Genomic DNA, 20,616 nt, shown 5'->3' with positions numbered 1-20,616 from the left:
TGCAAGCAGGGTGAGTAGCAGTGGGGGATCATTGTCTGTAGGAGGGCAGACAGCTGTTACTGTAGGTTCAGGAGAGAGCTCTTCATCGGCACTATCCCTCATTAATACTTTGCTAGTGGGCATTAGAGATGCCCTGCATGGGTCTAGTCAGGCCCAGGTGGTGGCAAATCAGTTGCCGGTGTCAGCGTGGGTTCCCCCTGGAGTGGGAGGTTCACCAGCAATAGTGTCAGCTGGGAGTGGGGTTATTCAGCCTGGGGGGGGAGGTGGCGACAGGTGCAGTGGTCATAGTCCCCAACCGTCCCGTTTACGTCGGGATTCTCCAGATTTTGGGGGGCTATCCCAGTATGAGCCCCCCAAGTCCTGGGCGGCTGTCAGTATTGACAGCCGCCCATAACAGGAGGGAAGCAGCGCAGTGGAGGGAAAGCGGTGGACAGCCGCGGAGAAGGGGCCATCCCCCCCCCCCTTCTCTCACCTTAGGGTGCTCTGCCTCCCTCGCCCCCCCCCCCCCCCCCCCCCGAAACTAAGTGTGGCGGCGATTGGCAGCGGGCGGGACTTACCTTCTGTGTCGCTCCAAGCGCCGGCCAGAAGTTTTGGTTCTGCAGCCGTTGCTCTGGTCTGGATCAGACCAGAGTAGTGGCAAATCATCCCGCGCCAGCGACGAGACCAGACCAGACGTGACAGAGACACGGAAGGTAAGTTCCGCCCCTCTGCCAGTCACCGCACTTAGTTCCGGAGGGGAGAGCGAGGGAGCGAGAGCACCCTAAGGTGAAGGAAGGGGGGGGGGAGATTGCCCCCCTTCTCCACCGCTGCCCACGGCTCTCCCTCTTCTCTGCACTTCTCCCCTCCTGGGGGGGGGGGGGGACACCTGGCTACCTATTCTGGGCACATATACACCTGCCTACATATACTGGCTACATATACACCTGCCTATGTACTGGGACATATTCACCCTGGCTACATATACTGGCCACATATACCCCTGACTACATATACTGGGCACATATCCCCCTGGCTACATATACTGGGCACATATCCCCCTGGCTATATATATACTGGGCACATATACCCCCTGGCTACATATACTGGGCACATATCCCCCTGGCTAAATATACTGGGCACATATCCCCTGGCTACATATACTGGGCACATATCTCCCTGGCTACATATACTGGGCACATATCCCCCTGGCTACATATACTGGGCACATATCCCCCTGGCTAAATATACTGGGCACATATCCCCTGGCTACATATACTGGGCACATATCTCCCTGGCTACATATACTGGGCACATATCCCCCTGGCTACATATACAGGGCACATATCCCCCTGGCTACATATACTGGGCACATATCCCCCTGGCTACATATACTGGACACATATAACCCTGGCTACATATACTGGGCACATATACCTCTGGCTACATATACTGGACACATATACCTCTGGCTACATATACTGGGCACATATATCCCTGGCTACATATACTGGGCACATATACCTCTGGCTACATATACTGGGCACATATACCCCTGGCTACATATACTGGGCACATATACCCCTGCCTACATTTACTGGGACATATACCCCTTGACTACATATACTGGGCACATATACCCCTGACTACATATACTGGGGACATATACCTCTGGCTACATATACTGGGCACATATATCCCCGGCTACATATACTGGGGACAACTGGCTGTTTGTCATTATGTGCATTTACTGGTGAAAAGCTGTCTCTTATATGCATTTACTGGTGAAAAGCTGTCTCTTATTATGTGCATTTGGTGGTGAAAAGCTGTCTCTTATTATATGCATTTACTGGTGAAAAGCTGTCTCTTATTATGTGCATTTACTGGTGAAAAGCTGTCTCTTATTATGTGCATTTACTGGTGAAAAGCTGTCTCTCCTTATGTGCGTTTACTGGGGAAACACTGTCTGTCATTATGTGCATTTGCTGTGCATTTGCTGTCTGTGCATTATGTGCATTATGTGTATAACTACATTACAGTTAGCCCCACCCACGGGCAGGGTATATGAGGGATATATTTATTAAAAAATATAAGGGCATCAATATTAAAAAAAAAATCTTCAAAAAACGTTATGGTAGGCGTGACTTGGGGGGTGTGGTTAGGGGTGTGGCCTGTCAGAATTCTAGCGGTTTTATGCAGGAAAAAGCTGTCATAAGTGTATGGTTTAGGCTTTAATGTTCTATGCAAAATTTCAATGTGAACTGTAAAGTTATAGTACTTCTTTAATATATTGCTATATGACATCTGAGCATATTCCAGGCTGTAAAGCTTAAAAGATTATTTTAATTTGCAAGCTGGAAGATTGTTGACGTACTGGTTACAAGAAACCAAAACATTCTTTGTTAATGTCAAGGTTAGACTGCACAGTATATGTAAGACAGAATGCTGGTTTAAAATTAACATTACTGCAATAATTATAAATGCATATTTTTTAATTATTACACACAGATATTATTAATCTAAATATTAATAATCAATACACTCATTCTAAAGAAAGAAATAGTTATTGTTAAACCCTAAAGAAAAGAATGTATTACTTTGAATTACATGTAAGCTGTATTTTACCCATGAAAGATGAGACAGTAAGACATTCTCGTGAGATTGTTATGATTCTGAAAGGTTGTTGACGTGCTCTAGTCTCAGAAAGCTGATAACACATGGGGCCTGATTCACAAAGCGGTGCTAACAGTTAGCACGCTGGTGAAAAGCCCTTTATCATGCCTAAACTCAGTTTAGGCATGATAAGTTTAGGTGTGATAAGTTTAGGTGTGATAGGTTTAGGCATGATAAGTTTAGGTGTGATAAGTTTAGGTGTGATAAGTTTAGGCATGATAAGTTTAGGTGTGATAAGTTTAGGAGTGATAAGTTTAAGCACCAACTGGGTTAGCACCACAGTGCACAGCTGATCAAAAGTTTTGCGCTAGCAAAGTCTGGTGCACTTCGCATAAAGTTTAATGGCGCTGCTTTGCGTGCGGGACTTTGCAAGCGAACTAAACTTATCTAAACTTAGCATGCCTAAACTTATCACACCTAGGGCTCGATTCACAAAGCGGTGCTAACCCAGTTAGCATGCCTAAAAGACTTTAGGCATGATAACCATTGCACCATGCTGGTGAAAAGCCAGTTTAGGCGTGATAAGTTTAGGTGTGATAAGTTTAGGTGTGATAAGTTTAGGCATGCTAAGTTTAGATAAGTTTAGATCGCTTGCAAAGTCCCGCACGCAAAGCAGCGCCATTAAACTTTATACGAAGTGCACCAGTCTTTGCTAGAGTAAAACTTTTGATCAGCTGTGCACTGCGGTGCTAACGCAGTTGGCGCTTAAACTTAGCATGCCTAAACTTATCACACCTAAACTTATCATGCCTAAACTTATCACACCTAAACTTATCACACCTAAACTTATCATGCCTAAACTGAGTTTAGGCATGATAAAGGGCTTTTCACCAGGGTGCTAACTGTTAGCACCGCTTTGTGAATCAGGCCCCTAAACTTATAACGCCTAAACTTATCACACCTAAACTGGCTGTTCACCGGCGTGGTGCAATGGTTATCATGCCTAAAGTCTCTAACTGGGTTAGCACCGCTTTGTGAATCGAGCCCATGATGTTTTGGGAACAAGTTATATAAATATTAAACAAAGAAGCTGTTTTCCCAATTAGTTAAAGATCATTCAATGATGCCACCTGGTGGTTTCATATTCTTATGAAATCAACATTATTAATAGATTGTTATTTGTTATGAAAGGCTGACCTCTGCCGGTTGAAGTTATTATATTTATATAGACAATGATTTTATATTATTGAGATTTAATATGCAAGTATTTCTTATATGATTGATTGTTTTAAGAAGAATTATATAATAAGCTTTATATTTAAGTATATTAGAAGCCCTGTATGCTTCAATAAGCCTTAAATTGCTGAAGGCTCTTACAGGTCTGTGTATAGGGTCAACCTGACCTGGGAAAGTGCAGACACATTCCAAAAACTAATTAGCAGAGAACACGTTATCAGAAATGCGTCATGAATGACATTTTTTAGTGTCAATGTCTGGGGCAGCCAGCAGACAAGATGGCTGGTGACGTCCATTTTTAATTAACTGCGTCAGAAATGACCTGATTAGAATGTGTAAACATTGCAAACCTACGTAAATTCCCACAAGATAAGGTAATTAAGACTTTTATAAACAATAATATTATGACTTAGGTAATCAAAACATGATAAAGCATTGACGCACGAAAGCTTTAGCCAATCAGAGTCTGGGATTCAGGGAAAGTCCAGATTAGGCAGCCATATTGCCTCCAACCCCTATAAAAGTAGAAGCTGAAAGCTCATAGTTTGCAGAAGTCCAACAATCTCCTGAGAAGACACATGAAGCAGAAGCTACCTTCCCACACGTGGTTCTAGATGCTGAAGAGATGACAGAGAAGGGGTAATATGCTTCATATTCTGGTGATTTACTTTATTAATTTTTCAGCATTAAGTCTTGTTAAGATGTTAGCAAGAAGTTTTTTTAGAAGCTATTTTTATGCTATTTCTTTAAGAAGATTACTACAAGTTTTACACAGCTACTAGATACACAGCTATTGATACAGATGAGACTACTTTTGATCTTATTCTACATAACACAACTGTTATATTCTTTTTTGAATGTACTTAGAAGATTGATAATTGCTTGGCCTTGATGAGATGGAATACTGTTAGAAGGAAACACTACTTGGAACTGTTCATATTTTGTATATATGCTGTATGATAAGCAAATACAATTTTTTATATAAAATCATATACTGAGTGCTCTGATTCATTTCAAGGTATACCGTCAATCTATAATTACTGTTATAGAGGGTTCAGACCCCACTATGCCGGATTTATATGATAGCAACGCTTTAAGGGCTGGTCCTTTACTGAGTTGGCAATCATGAAAAAGGCAAGAACCGCTCAGGTTTTTGACAGGCCGGTGTCCCGATTTCGAACTTTAAAATGTTGGGACATATGGCAGTGGTCACTGCTCCAGTGGGGAATGGCCCAAAGGATAAGGATGTAGATATGGTGCGGCTGGCGGATGCAGCTAAAGGGGAGCTGTATCTTTGTTTATCGGGGCTGTTGGGATTACATTTGAAACAGGAAGTGCGGGAGAAAATTTGGAAGGGAGAGTATATCGAGATATTCTCGTTATTATTACCATTGGGCAAGTTTAATTTGGATCAAGTCAAGCCCGATGAAAGTAAAAAAGAAGAGGAGGAGCGCAGGAGGTACCGGCTTATCCCTCGGACATTTCAAAATTGGTCCCAGGCTTTTTCGATCTAAGCTAGTGTGCTGGGGGAAAAGCAACCTGAGTGTTGCTCTTCCTTATTCTGTTACCAGGAGTGTATAGCAGAGGCGCACAGGTTATATGGAGGTTCGGCATGGCTGCGCTACGAGGAACATTTCAGGCAGTGTAAAGTGATTCGCCCAACGGTGAGGTGAAATCAGAAAGATATAGGCATGTGGATGCAGTTGATGATCCCGGGGACCAAGAGCAATCAGCCCTTTCAGGGTGCTGCCGGCAGCTAGGGGTCAACTGGGCAGCCAGCCAATGGAAAGCCAGGAGTGTGCTGGAAGTTTAATGAGGGGGCATATAAATTTGGCAGTTCATGTAGGTTCAAGCATGAATGCTCATCCTGTGGAGGGAGCCATGCACTCACAAAGTGCTATAAGCAGAGCAAGGAATGTACCGCCGATGCTGCAAACAAGAGGGAGGACTCTGGTGATGGTGGAAAAGATGGAGCGGTATCTACGTAGGTATCCAGATGTTTCAATAGCCAAGTTTTTGCGGAAGGGATTTGTTGAGGGTTTTCAGATTCCTAGTTTTGGTGTTTCGGGGTCCCAACCACCGTATCGCTATTTGACATCTGTTATGTTACACCCACAGGTTGTTTCGGCCAAGCTACTGAAGGAGGTGGATTTGGGCCGAATGGCAGGCCCATTTTCAGAATCCCCGATTGCAGACCTGGTGGTATCTCCATTAGGCTTGGTTCCAAAGAAAGAACCGGGATCTTATAGGCTGATCCATCATCTTTCACATCCGAGAGGTTTTTCAGTAAATGATGGTATAGATCCCGATGCTTCGTCGGTCATTTATACATCATTTGATGCAGCAGTTTGGCTGGCCAAAACAGCTGGAAAAGGAGCTTTGCTGGCTAAGACTGATGTGGAAGCAGCCTTTCGGTTGCTGCCGGTGCATCCAGAAAATTTTCACGTGCTAGGCTGTTTTTGGGAAGAACACTTGTATGCGGATTGCTGCTTGCCGATGGGGTGCTCCATATCCTGTTCCTACTTCAAACGTTTTAGTTCGTTCGTAGAATGGGTGGTCAAAGCAATGTCAGGATTGAAGTCAGTCATACACTATTTGGATGACTTCTTGTTCATTGGAAGGCAAGACTCAACTGAATGTGTTTACTTATTGGCATCCATGCGGCAGGTGTGTGCACAGTTTGGCATACCCTTGGCAGAGGAAAAACCGAGGGTCCACAGAGGACAATCAAGTTTTTGGGTGTTGTTATTGACTCGTTCGCCATGGAGTGCAGGTTGCCTGGTGATAAGGTGGATGACTTGCGTCTCACCATCACAAGGGTGCTCGGGTCTAAAAAGGTCACTTTGCGAGAGCTTCAGTCGCTTCTCGGAAAGCTGAACTTTGCATGCAGAATTATGCCCATGGGGCGCATTTTCTGTCGGTGTTTCGCAAGAGCTACGGCGGGTGTTGCGTCTCCGCATCACAGGATACAGTTAGCAGCAGAGCACAAGGAGAATTTGCGTATGTGGTTGGTATTCTTGGCTGAGTTTAATGGCTGTTCCATGTGGATGGAAGAAGCTCTTACAAATCATGGTTTGGAGTTATTTATGGATGCCACAGGATCTTTGGGCTTCGGTCCATTCTTCTCAGGTAAGTGGTGTGCCGAGGCCTGGCCGGAATCATGGTAACCGTTAGGATTGACAAAAAATGTGGTATTGTTAGAGCTATTCCCCATCTTGGTGGCAGTAGAGATGTGGGGACCATTGTTGAAGAATAAAAGAATTTGATTTAATTGCAACAACATGGGTGTGGTTCAGGCAATCAATCGATTGTCTGCATCATAACCCCCGGTGGTGAGAGTACTTCGTCAGTTAGTGTTAACACTAGATTTACCGTTTCTGCGCAGATTTGCGTAAATTCCCTGGAGCTCACACCTAGTAGCACCCCTGCTTCGTTTTTTAACATGCCATCAGCTCCATTGTTCTCTTTCTTTTGTTCTGAAAACACAACCATTACCTGTGAGGCCTTGCGCATTTGTTTACTCCACCTCACATCCCCCACAACCAGAGAGTTCTGTTCTTTGTGTGCCAGACTGATACTGTAATCAAGGGGCTTTTATTGGTGTTTCAATGTGCACTGTGTGGGTAGAGGTCATTGGGGTGCCCAGTGCAGTAGCAAGTCACTCGTGCTTCACTGCGCAAGCTGGACCCACAAAGTCTGCTAAGGTTTGTCATTGCCATAATACATATGATATTTATATAAACCCACGACGGACAATTTTTTTACTTCACTGTCCCTATCGCACAGACTGCTGCAGTGCAAAACAACGCTATTGGGCACGGTGAATAAAGTCCGGTGTGAACTTCCTCAGCTTGCAAAAGACACTGCACAGCGAGAGGTATTATTATTATTTATTGTATTTATAAAGCGCCAACATATTACGCAGCACTGAATATTAATTTAGGTTACAGACAATATTTAGGGGTGACATACAGCAATATGACAATACAGGAATACAAGAAAACTAGATCACACAGCACAGTATGAGTACAAGGTAATGCTTAGTCAGTCACTGGATGGGAGCATGAAGATTAGGCAAGTTAGGTTCACTCAAATGCATAGCATGGGTTCACAGTAATGGAGGTGCATGATCAGGTAGGACACAAAAGGAGGAGGACCCTGCCCAAAGGCTTACAATCTAGAGGGAGAGGTAGGGACTTGCGAGGTAGGGGACCAGAGTTCAGCTGTGGGTTTAGAGCAATTGTGAGGGGTGGTAGGCCAGAGTGAAAAGGTGAGTTTTGAGGGCCTTCTTGAAGGTGTTGAAGGAGGGGGCTGCCCTAATGGGTGGAGGTAGGGAGTTCCATGGTGTTGGAGTGGCTCTTGAGAAGTCCTGGAGGCGTGCATGGGACTCGGTGATGCGGGGGACGGTCAGGCGAAGTTCATTGGAGGAGCGGAGTGAGCGGCTTGGTGTGTATCGATAACGTTTATAGATATTGGTTTCGCGCAAAAAATCTCGTTTGCGCGCGAAAACGTTATCGTTTCACGTGAAAATTCACGATCGCGCAAAACCAAAAATTCTGTTTTCTTTTTCAGTGTTTCAAACTTTACAGAGTTTACAGCGTTTGCAGACCCAGTGTCCATCGTCCCTGCATTTGGCACAGGTGAATTTTTGACATGTTGCACAGGTAAACCTGCTGCGATTCCTGCTGCAGCTCTCTTGCACCTGGCACTGTGTTGTCTGTACAGTCCCTGGCACAGCAGCTGCAACAGCTTCAGCAGCCCGCCTTTGTGCCAATATTTCCTTGTGCTGCATGAATCGGCAACGGAGTTCCTTAGCTAGAAGACTCAGAAACAATCTTCTTTTGCCTGTCCAGGACCTACCGAGCGGACAACGCTGATATGCGGAAGTGACATCACTTCCGCATATTTGCGCCTGGCACCCGCTCTAACTGGTCGGGTCGGGTCGCCCGCTGATCGAGGTCTGACGCTGCTGGCGAGTGACAGCAGGGACCCCCAGTTAGGTAGTGAGTGACAGCAGGGACCCCCGTTAGGTAGTGAGTGACAGCAGGGACCCCCGTTAGATAGTAAGTGACAGCAGGGACCCCAGGTTAGATAGTGAGAGTGATAGTGAGTGATAGTGAATGACAGGGACCCCCGTTAGGTAGTGAGTGACAGAGACCCCCGTTAGGTAGTGAGTGACAGGCACCCCCTCACCTCGCAGCCAGCAGCGACCTGACCAGTTAGAGTGGGCGCTGGGCGCAAATATGCAGAAGTGATGTCACTTCCGCATATCAGCGGTGTCCGCTAGGTGCTAGCGCCCACTCTAACTGGTCGGGGCACCCCTGGAAATAGATTGGGGCACCCCAGAAAATGTTGGGGGCATGGGCCCCCCAAAATAGCACTAGCGACGCCACTGAGCACTGGTGTAAAATTCAGTGCAGTTTCTAGGCTAAAATGCACCCAGGGCGAGGGTGTAAAAATTGCGCCCCCCCCCCCCAAAGCAAGGTATGGGTGCCCGCAGTATAGGTTAGCCAGGTCTAGTTTCACTCAGTATAGATTCCCCCAGTATAGGTAGCCCAGAATAGGTACCCCAGTATAGGTAGCCAGCTATAAGTCCCCCCAGTATAGGTAGCCAGGCATAGGTGAGCCAGTATGGTTGCCTCCGGTATAGGTTAGCCAGGTAGGTGCCTCCAGTATAGGTAGCCAGTATAGTTGCCCCCAGTATAGGTTAGATAGGCAGGCGCCCCCGGTATAAGTTAGATAGGTAGGTGCCCCCAGTACAGGTTAGCTAGGTGGTTGCCTCTAATATAGGTAGCCAGAATAGTTGCCCCCAGCATAGGTTAGATAGGTAGATGCCTCCAATATAGGTAGCCAGTATAGTTGTCACCTGTATAGGCTAGCTAGGTAGGTAGGTAGGTGCCCCCAATACAGGTTAGATACGTTAATGTTCCCACTATAGGTTAGATAGGTAGCTGCCTCCCAGTATAGGTTAGATAGGTAGGTGCCCCCAGTATAGGTTAGATAGGTAGGTGCCCCCCCAGTATAGGTTAGATTAGGTAGCTGCCCCCCAGGTTAGATAGGTAGGTGCCCCCCAGGATAGGTTAAATAGGTAGCTGCCCCAGTATAGGTTAGGTAGGTGCCCCCCATGATGGAGGGGGGAGCCTCAGCCGCGGGGAGGGCAGCCCAACCTCTCCCTCCCTTCCTCTCCCCAGCCGCCCTCCGTGCTCCCCCCTCAGACTGCAAAGCAATGGGCAGGGAAGCGTAATACAAAACTACTCACCTCCCTGGTTCCAATCGCTACTCACTCGCCGCCAGTCTCCTCTCTGCATAGACACTGATACACACGCTGCTTCCTGAAGTGGAGAATACCTCTCGCTGTGCAGTGTCTTTTGCAAGCTGAGGAAGTTCACGCCGGACTTTATTCACCGTGCCCAATAGCGTTGTTTTGCGCTGCAGCAGTCTGTGCGACAGTGACAGTGAAGTAAAGAAATTGTCCGTCGTGACATTTCTCCCATCATCCAAAAATGGCTCCATCAGATTCATGACCACGTTCTCTGCCAGCCTCTCTCCCTTCTGACGACTGGCGTCCTTTCCCAAGTAAGGAGATGCATTGCAGACATATTTGGTCTCCAAATCCGTGGCCATCCAGAACTTGATCCCAAATTTGTCTGGGTTGGTTGCGATGTACTGTGTGAATGGACAACGAACCTTGGTAGGGAACAGTTGTTCATCTATGGTCATGTGTTCTCCTGGAGTGAAACTCTCAGCACAGTTCTTCTTGAAGCGTGTCCAGATGTCGGAAATTGCAGCAAATTTGTCTGTTTTCACCCGTTCTTCTCGCGTGTCCTTGTCATCAAATCGAAGGTGTTGCATAATTGAAATGAATCTATTTCGGGGCATTGTCTCTTTGATTACTGGCACCAGAAAGTTTTCTGACCAGCAATCCACAATGGCACCAACAGGACACATGATTGCTCTTACAAACAGAATTGAAATGAATGCCATCAGTTCATGAATTGCCAAATTCCAGTCCGGCTCTGTTCTGCGGGCTTGATGGACCGTACGCTCCATGATGGTCTGCAGCATTCCCATGTCTAACAGGCAAAGGAAGCTTTGGAGCACGCTTGTAATTTTACGCTGTTGGAAGATAAACAAATAGAGACTGGTAAATTCACATGAACCTCACTCTAAATGGGTTTATATAAACATCATATGTACTATGTCTATGACAAACCTTAGCAGACTTTGTGGGTCCAGCTTGCGCAGTGAAGCACGAGTGATTTGCTACTGCACTGGGCACTCCAAAGTCCTTCTCTACCACACAGTGCCGTCTTTTGCTGTCTGGCTCAGACAGGGCTTCCCAGTACCACGGTGCATCTTCCGTGGAGGCATGTTGGGTTCTTCTTCTTCTGTCTCCTTTTCAGATTCTTCTGAGGAGGTATCAGTGGCCTGCTGGACAAATGAAATCTCTCCTCCATCAGAGTCTGCTTCGTCCATTTCCTGAAGCCAGGCCAAAGCCTGTTGCGCGGAGAGGTTCTTCCTGCGTGGCAGTGATGCGCAGGCCATCCTGATGTGTGTTCTTAGAAATGCGAACAAGAAATGATTCTTCCACCTGCATCGGTCCGCTTTTATGCACAGCACTGTGTCATGCCACTCCCTTACATACACTGCTACAATGGATGGACAGGACAGCATCACACCTTTTGGCCACCTCTACAGCATTCATATGTTGTGAAAAGCCAGCCTAACTGCATTACAGTATCTGCCATACTGCCATCAATGCCATGGCAATGGAATGCCTCAGTCTGTCATCATTTGTCATGTCAATTGACCACTGCCAAAAGTGCCAATTGCCCTCTGATTGCATTTTGCTGCATGAATCGGCAACAGAGTTCTGTGTCTGCGTGGGTTTCCTCCGGGCACTCCGGTTTCCTCCAACATCCCAAAAACATACAGATAAGTTAATTGGCTTCCCCATAAAATTGGCCCTAGATGACGATACATACACTACATGATACATACATAGACATACTGTATGATTATGACAGGGACTAGATTTTGAGCCCCTCTGAGGGACAGTTAGTGACGAGACAATATACTCTGTACAGTGCTGCATAATATGTTGGCGCTATATAAATACTTAAATAAAATCTGCCCCTGCCTTTCCACCCATACTGCTCTCACTCATGCAACACCCAATGGGCTTGATTCACAAAAGAGTGCTAACTGTTAGCACGGCCGTTTTCGCGCAAATTTTCGCATTGTGCGCGATCGCGAATTTTCACGCTAAACGATATCGATTTTGCTGTAAAATTTGTGTTTGCGTGCGAAAACGTTATCGTTTCGCGTGAAAATTTGCGATCGCGTGCAATGCGAAAATTCGCACGAAAACGGTCGTGCTAACAGTTAGCACTCTTTTGTGAATCAAGCCCCATATCTGCTACAGGAAACCCTACCCACACCTCTGTTTCAAATCACTTTGTCTACACTTCAGAGTCCTCTACACTTCACACTATTTGTGTACAAACATACATTGGAGACTGAATTCATTGTATTCATGTCATTGTATCAGCAACTTTTCATTCTGTTTTCACACAATTGTTTATAAAAGACTTGTGTTTCCATATATTGTGAATGTGTGTCTGTAATATTTGCAGGTCACTGAATGTGGGGTGGGGGATATTTTGTATAGATACGGCAGGCATGTCTGAAGGTTTCCAAGTCTCACACAGCTACTTTGTGTAAAGAAATGGAAATGTGGAGGCCTCACAGGTAATGGGTGGTTTGCACAACAAGAGATTGAAGATAATCAACCCTGAAGACCTGTGAACATCTCAGCAGGGGTGAATAACACCTCTAGCCTTGCAACAGAAAATAGAAAACTCGGTAATTCTTGTGTTAAGCTGTTTGAGATTTAACATGTTGATTTTTGCAGTCCATTTGCCTGGGGTTGAGAATGAAGTGGCTGACGCTCTTTCTCGATTTTAATGGCAGAGATTTTGGACCCTCATCCCGGGAGCAGAACGGCGGGGGGCTTCCTGCCCTCCAGCCTTATGGAAGATACCCGTAGACCAACAGGAGTTTGGATTTCTCAATCCTTGCCAGCATCAACATGGGCGGCGTATTCAGAGGTGTGGACTCAGTGGGAAGAGTTGTTACGACAAGCTGGAGGCTGCCAATCAGACGAGGAGCAGTTGTTTTTGTTGCTGAATTTCATGGCGGAAAAAGAGTTTGCGGGGGTCTCCCCAGGTGTAATAGCAAAAAGCTTGGCTGCGCTATCATTTTGTTTTAAATTACCAGGTGTAACGGATGTTACTAAGAATTTCAGAGTTCGTATGGCATTAACGGGTTTGAGGAGACAGGTTATAGTTCACAGGGATTCCAGGCGCCCGGTTACGTTTGGTTTATTGATTTAAATTTTAGGTAAGCTGAGAGAGACATGTAGTTCCCCATATGAGGTCCAATTATTTATTACTGCTTTTGTCTTGGCATTTTTTGGGGCCTTCAGGGTGGGCGAGTTAGTGAGCCCTAGTAAAAAGAGGCCGGGTGGTTTCATGGAGGGGGACGTGGCATGGTTGAAAACAGCGTTGGAAGTACGGTTACGCAGGTCAAACACAGACCAGCTGGGGGAGGGCCGTTAGTTCATGTTGTTCCCGGTAGAGGGATCCGCTGGTTGTCCATTGGCGGTGGTGGGGCAATGTTTAAGGGCACACCCCCAGATAGGAGGTTCATGGTTGTGCCACGCAGATGGTGTGCCACTGACAAAATATCAGTTTGTGGCGGTGTTTAGGAAAACATTAAGCTGCTTGGGCCTTGATGCGGTCAAGTTTGCTTCACACTCATTTAGGATAGGAGCGGCCACAGAGGCGGCTAGATGGGGGCTTGGCGATGATCAGATAAAGAAAATAGGAAGATGGGAGTCAGCCAGATTCCAGTTGTACGTCAGGCCACATTTGGCCTGAGGGGTCAGCAAGAGAGGGGTAAGCTAGTGGTAGTGGAATGTTGTTAGTTGTTCAGTTCTTTGTTGACCACTCATACGTCGCATGGGGTGCTCGCAGAGCCACACGACCGGCAGTTGGGAATCGCGAGAGCGACTGCAAGTGTTCAGTGGATTGGAATTCCTGGTATGCAATGAGCTAAGGTATTACCAGAAATACAGAGATTCGTGGCCTTGGACAGGGCACCTGATGTGCTGGTTCTCCATGTCGGAGGGAATGTTCTGGCCTCAAGGACCACGAGGCAGATTATCCAAGACATTAAGTGTGATTTCATGAGGATGCACGCACAGTTATCGTGTGGTCCGAGATCATTGGGAAAAGTCATTGGAGGTTGGCTCGGTCTGTTGATAAAATCAACAGAGCCCCCAAAAAGTTGAACAGGGAGGTTTCTCGGTTTGTGGTTAGGAATGGGGGGGTGGCAGTAAGACATGAGGATTTGGAGGAGAATTTAGCACTTTTCTTGAGGCGTGATGTAGTACACCTTAACGCCATAGGCACAGATCTGTGGTCCCTGGCCTTAGAGGAAGGTATTCAGAGGGGGCTTCGTTTGTGGGTGGCACAAGGGTGAGGTTTCTCCCTTGTTTGTGGTGGCGGGGCAAGGATCCCGAAGGACGGTGGTTAATTCTTGGAGGAATTCAAGCGGGTGAATTCCTCAGGGTGTCCGTCATCTGAAAGATGGTTATTAAGGGCATTCAGCTGTGACTGAGTCAGTGTTTGCGTCTGGGGGCCGGTTATTTAGCTGCATTCCCTAAGTTTGGTCTGGTTTAAACTTCCGGGTTCCTTGTCCAGCAAGGTTTTATAGTTCTGGTTTTTATTAAGAATTGTTTTATATTAAAATATATTGTTCAATAAATTGGGCTGCATTGGCCTATTTTCTCCATGTCAATGTGAGTCCTTTGTATTCTTTGTAAGAAAGATTGGTGTGGGGTAAAGGTTTTTGGGACAGGTAATGGGATATGCCCATATCATGACTGCATACAGGCCACACAGTAGTCATTTCTGGGCTGTGTAATTCTACTACAGTCTTCTATCTATATTGCAAGTAAGCCAGCACACTGTCTATCATAAGCTGTGCTTAGCTTCCAACTGTATCTGCTATTGATATCTGTCTGCGTTGGTTACACTTACACTGACTGCATAAAGGCCGCACAGTCTTTGCTGGGCTGTGTATTTTTACTATACACTTCTATCCATATTTCAAGCAAACCAGCACACTGTCTATCATAAGCTGTGCTTAGCTTCCAACTGTATCTGTTATTGATTTCTGTCTGTGTCGGTTACACTTACACTGACTGCATATAGGCCTCACAGTAGTTATTGCTGGGCTGTGTACAAAGAGTGTGCTGTCACACAGGTACAGAGGAAAGGTATGCACTAGTTTAATAGAGTGTGCTGTCACACACACACACAATGGGAAGGTATGCAATGATAATACAGTGTACTGCCAGTGGTGGGGCTACAAATCCCAGCTAACCTGGCAACTGTCTGTGGGCTGTATCTATGCAGTGTCACCCACAAAGACAGCTATGCTTTAGTAAGTTAAATCACAAATACAGTGGAAAGATATGCAGTGGTAATACAGTGTGCTGGACCTGGCACAGTACAGCAACTAGGCCCAGCGAACCATTCGGGCCATCTCTAAGGGTGGCGTAGAGGAGGTCAGAGCCAGGACAAGCTTCTCCAGCACCCAAGGCTGAGACACCAAAGTGTGCCCCTCAACCCCTCCCATCTTGGCCGTCACACACTGATTGCTATTAGACTAAGAAGCGCCCCAGGGCCCCCAACCACCCAACACCTTAATCACTAATTATCTGGCTTGCAGTCACTGCCATGCATCCCCTTTTCTTGTTTCTCTCTGTCTCAAATATAGTAATGGAATTATAGCTGAGTGAGTCATGTGCCCCTCCTATACTGTGCCCTGAGGCTGCAGCCTCTGTCGCCTCTGCCTCGGCCTGGCCCTGGAAGGAGGTACAGGGAATAGTGATGGCACAGTGTACAGATTTAGGATAAGAACAAATCTACAGTCTATATCTTGTTTATTAACTGGGGACTACCTGTATAGCAAAATTTAGAGCTGAAAGGGTTGATAAAAAGGAGGCACACAAGCAAAGAAAACTGTGCTTAACCTGTGAAGGGCACAGAAATTAAATAGGAATGGAGGTGCTGAGGGGTGGGGTCAATTTATCACAATGAAAGGTCTAGTACAAAATGCCTTTGCACACAATCCATTTTGGAAGCAAACATCCTTCATTAGTGCAAATGAATGCAAATGACATACAAATTAGTGCAAATGAATGCAATTTTTTGCAAGTTGTTTCTACCATTACTAGCGTTCCTGTTTGATGTGAGTGTTTGGGAGGGTTAACCGTTGTCTGATAAAAAAGAACAGTAACAAAACAGCTGTGTTTTCTTTCCTATAGATCAGCTATGGAGCTACAGACCACTCTCTGACTGACAGACGTCTCTATCCTCATGTTTTCCGGATGGTTCAGAATCACCACGTTCATTACTTGGCTGTAGTTAGGCTCCTGCAACATTTTGGCTGGACCTGGGTTGGAATAATAGCGATCAAGGATGATGCTGGAGAGAAAGAACAAGAGATACTAACAAAGTTGATGAATAGTCATGGTATCTGTGTTGCCTTTACATTGTCAGTGCAACGTACAGTGCCCCGCTGCTTTTATAGTAAGGAACCAGCACAAATTAAAGGTTACCCAAATTCTACAGCTACAGTTGCTGTAATGTGTGGATTTTATGAATTACCTGAACATTACATCGAGGAAAACCCTTTTAACTCTGACATAACATATATTTTCCCTCCCGGCTTAAGCCCCACCTCTCTGATGACTTTGGAAAAAAAAGGTTTATTTAATAGTAGTTTGGCCGTAGAATTTTTACCCATGTCCTATCCACATAAAGAATGTGTCTTGTTTGTCATTAAGGGGATGATAAGCCTTGCAAATCCTTTATTTTCCCGATATCATTCATCAATTTTACACTGCCTGTGTGGAAGTCACATCAACAAGTCAGCAGCATGTTTACGAATCGCAACTAGTAACCCAGTGATTGAAGTATTGTATTTTAATCCAAATAACAATTTTCTTTGGGACATCGTTCCTCGAGTTTATTATGCAGTAGAAGTCATGGCTAAAGCACTTGATTTATATTTACGACTTCATAGAAAATACAGCAATGAGCAACATAATTCCCATAAATATCAGGTAGAGAACAAAGGCCCTGACAAATCAGTGCACGACAATTTCACTGGTATTTATTTAAAGAGACTCTGTATTGAAAACAAAAAACAAAACTTCCCTTTGGGGGTACTTACCTCGGTAGGGGGGAGTCTCAGGTAACTTTGCTGGTCACGGACTCGTGATCACAGCAGAGCCATCATCACAAGGCTTTTTTTCTGCTTCTGATATTGTGATCAGGATCCGTGATCGGCCCCGATCACAGATTCAGATCACAGAATAAGCTGGTATTATTTGGATTCTAATCGTGATCATGGCTGCGGTTATGAGTCAAAATCTGTGGGGGGGGGGGAAAGACGTCATGTCAAATGAGGCCCCCAGCTTAGGCCCTAACAACCAATCATAGGATAGGAGGCTCTGCCCTCCCCTCCTGTATATAAAGTGGTGGCCATTGCAGGAGCTCCGTCCTTGCTAGACTCTGTGGACTGAGAGCCTCTCCAGGCCATATTGTTGTTACAAAGCAAGCTCGTTTTAGTGTAAGACTCAGTGTTTTCATTAACTTTATTGCTATGCTAGCTGATGACCCGACATTGCCCGGGTATGTAGTTGGCTGGTGTTTGCTCCACCCACTTTTTCTTACCCTAACATACAAACACTCAATGACCATGTTTGTGAGCTTTGGAGTCTTTGGCATCAATAATTTGTATATTCCCATAGAAATTAAACAAATCAGATTGGATGTTTGTGGTTCCGCCCCTCTCCAGCATTGAAACCCCAGTCACCCAATGACTATCTGTAGCAGGTTTGAGGCATCTGCTATTAACAGTGTAAAAATGGCAACAATTTAAATCTTCCCCTTGAAAATCAACAGATACATTTTGATTGGCTATTATAGGCTCCACCCACTTCCCTGAATATTAATCTCAGTCACCCAGTGACCATCTGGGCGAAGTTTGAGAACCCTGCTACTAACAGTGTAAGAATAGCTGCAGTTTATATTTTCCCAGTAAAATGTGTTTTGGGCTCCACCCACAGTTTGTAACCTGGACACACAGTCACTCAAACTACAGAACCAAGAATGTCTCAAAAATACCGCACCAGACTAATCAGCTGAAATAATATTCATGCCAAATACAAGTGATTAAGGGAGCTGAGAGCTAAACGCTAAATAACTGTAATGATTGGTGTCAGCAACACAGATTTTTCTGATTATTGGTGATCTGCAGTATCACCAATAATACAGATGCTATACTTGATTATGTGGTGATCTTCAGAATCACCAATAATACTAGTATAGCTAGACACAGGACACCCAATGTGGTATAGTGTTTGGTGCAACAGTAATTGGAGAGGTTATCGCCCGCGAAGTGGGAGATACAGACACTATTGCAGCCAAGGATTCCCTGAGGAGCAAGGAATCAGACTGCACTGCAGCCAGTGGACCTCTGAGGGGCAGAGTCCCACTGACTGTGCTGCCAGGTAATGATATGTAATGGAATGAGTGATTCAGATAGACCTGCAGCCGAGGATTTCCTGAGGAGCAGGAAATCAGACTGTACTGCAGCCAGTGGATACCTGAGGAGCAGGGATCACTGACTGGAGTAATGTGATGAGGATTGGTCTGCAGCTAGGGATTCCCTGAGGAGCAGGGAATCAGACTGTACTGCAGCCAAGGATTCCCTGAGAGGCAGGGAATCAGACTGTACTGCAGCCAGTGGACCTTAGAGAGGTAGAGACCCACTGACTGTGCTGCAAGATGGTCTCCAGAGGAGCCGGTGACCATAGGTCTGATCTTGCAGCTAGTAACCACCTGAAGAGCAAGTGTCACAGATGTTAAGTAAGGCTGATCACCCAAGGGCTAGGTGACAGCCAGAAAGGTCAGACAAGCCAGGTCGGCAACACACAGACAGATAAAGTACAGAGGCAGAAGACTGATTCGGTATCCAGGTACAGGCAGTGTTGGCAACAGGTAATCAGATGGGCGGAAGTACCAAATCAGAGAACAGGAGAGTAGTCAGGAAAGCCAAAGGTCATAACAGGTAACAGTAACGTATCTCAGTCCTAGTCTTAGTTGTGAGGTCCTTGGTCTCAACACCTGGGATCTAGTCTAACAGATAAACAGTAGCAATGTAGCAATCTCCTAATCTTAGGTGTGAGGTCCTTGGTCTCAACACCTGGGAACTAGTCTAACACATAAACAGTAGCAATGTAGCAATCTCCTAGTCTTAGGTGTGAGGTCCTTGGTCTCAACACCTGGGAACTAGTCTAACACATAAACAGTAGCAAGCAATAGTACTTTAAAGCTATCAACGGAATCTGACTCAGTGTGAATTCCCAGCTCCGGCTGGTTCTAACACACTGTGGGATCTGACTCAGGTCTGAGCGCTCACACGTAAATGTTCGCAACAGTAGACAACTTGCAACTGACAGGCAAGTCCTATATATACCAAATGCGCTCCACAGCGCCGCCCCAGTCACTCAGCCAATCCGAAGCATAGCTGGAGTCAGCTGATCGGCATGATCAGCTGACTCCCCTTCTACTAGCATAAAGGTCCTGTCGCCTGGCGCGCGCGCGTAGCTCTCCATCTGTGTGCACTAGAAGGACCAGGCAAACCAGCATCATGTTGCTGCATGGCAGAGGCCGACAGCTGGGATGCAGAGATAGCCGCCATGCCGCTTGCCCATGCATCTCCGCTATTCATTACAATAACAAGCTAGTTTATTAATCATTATTTGCATACAAAAACCAATGACATATAAAAATCCCCACCCATAAAAACCACTGCGGTCACAACAATGGAGTAACCGTATCATGTATGATATATATCAGAAGTCCTGGATTGCACTCCTTGTAAAGGCTGACGTTGAAGGTTATAATATACTAGCCGACCCGCGTCGTAGCTTAATTATTAATGCGTGAAGACACTTCCTGAAAGACACAGTTGTGCAGATGGGGTGGGTTTGAGGTTATCACTGTTAGGGTATGAAAAGATGGAACTCTGGACAGAGCAACATACAGTTGTCCGTGACTGAATACTGGTTTCAGTAGGTACAGGCATATCTTGTTGAAAGGTTGCCCCGTGCCTTATTAATTGTCATAGCAAAAAATAATCTAACGGGAAATTGTCTGCGTGTAAAAGTAAAAGGCAAATTTGAATCTGATGAGGTGAGGGAAATGCGGGGAATAAGGACAGTTTGTGGGGTAGCAGCTGCAATAGTTTTACACTCCAGTACATTGCGGTGAATGTTCGTTACAGTCAGTCTAGTGCCATTGCACAGACCTCTTGCTGGCATGAGGTTTCTGAGAAGCATAATGACTGCACCAATTTTAATTTTCAGTTTATGCGGAGGCATGCCAGTGGGCGTAAGACTGTTAAGAAATTCTTCTGGGAATGAAAGTTGTTCTGCGGGATCGTCTGTGACGATGGAGTCAACACTGGTGAAAGTTACTTTGTAGGTAGGGATACGTTTCAGTTCTTGTTAATTAAGGTGTAGCGAGTCGTCGTTGGTGATGCTTAATATAGCTCGGGTACTCAGTATTTTGGGAGTGACAATTGAGAAGTCGATGTCACCATATCGTTCTTGAATGGGTATATGTAGGAGTAGTAGCAGTGCACAGA

This window comes from Hyperolius riggenbachi, chromosome 1 (genome assembly GCF_040937935.1).
Source record: "Hyperolius riggenbachi isolate aHypRig1 chromosome 1, aHypRig1.pri, whole genome shotgun sequence".
In the NCBI taxonomy this organism is placed as follows: Eukaryota; Metazoa; Chordata; class Amphibia; order Anura; family Hyperoliidae; genus Hyperolius; species Hyperolius riggenbachi.
Note: the sequence above shows the minus strand (reverse complement) of the source record.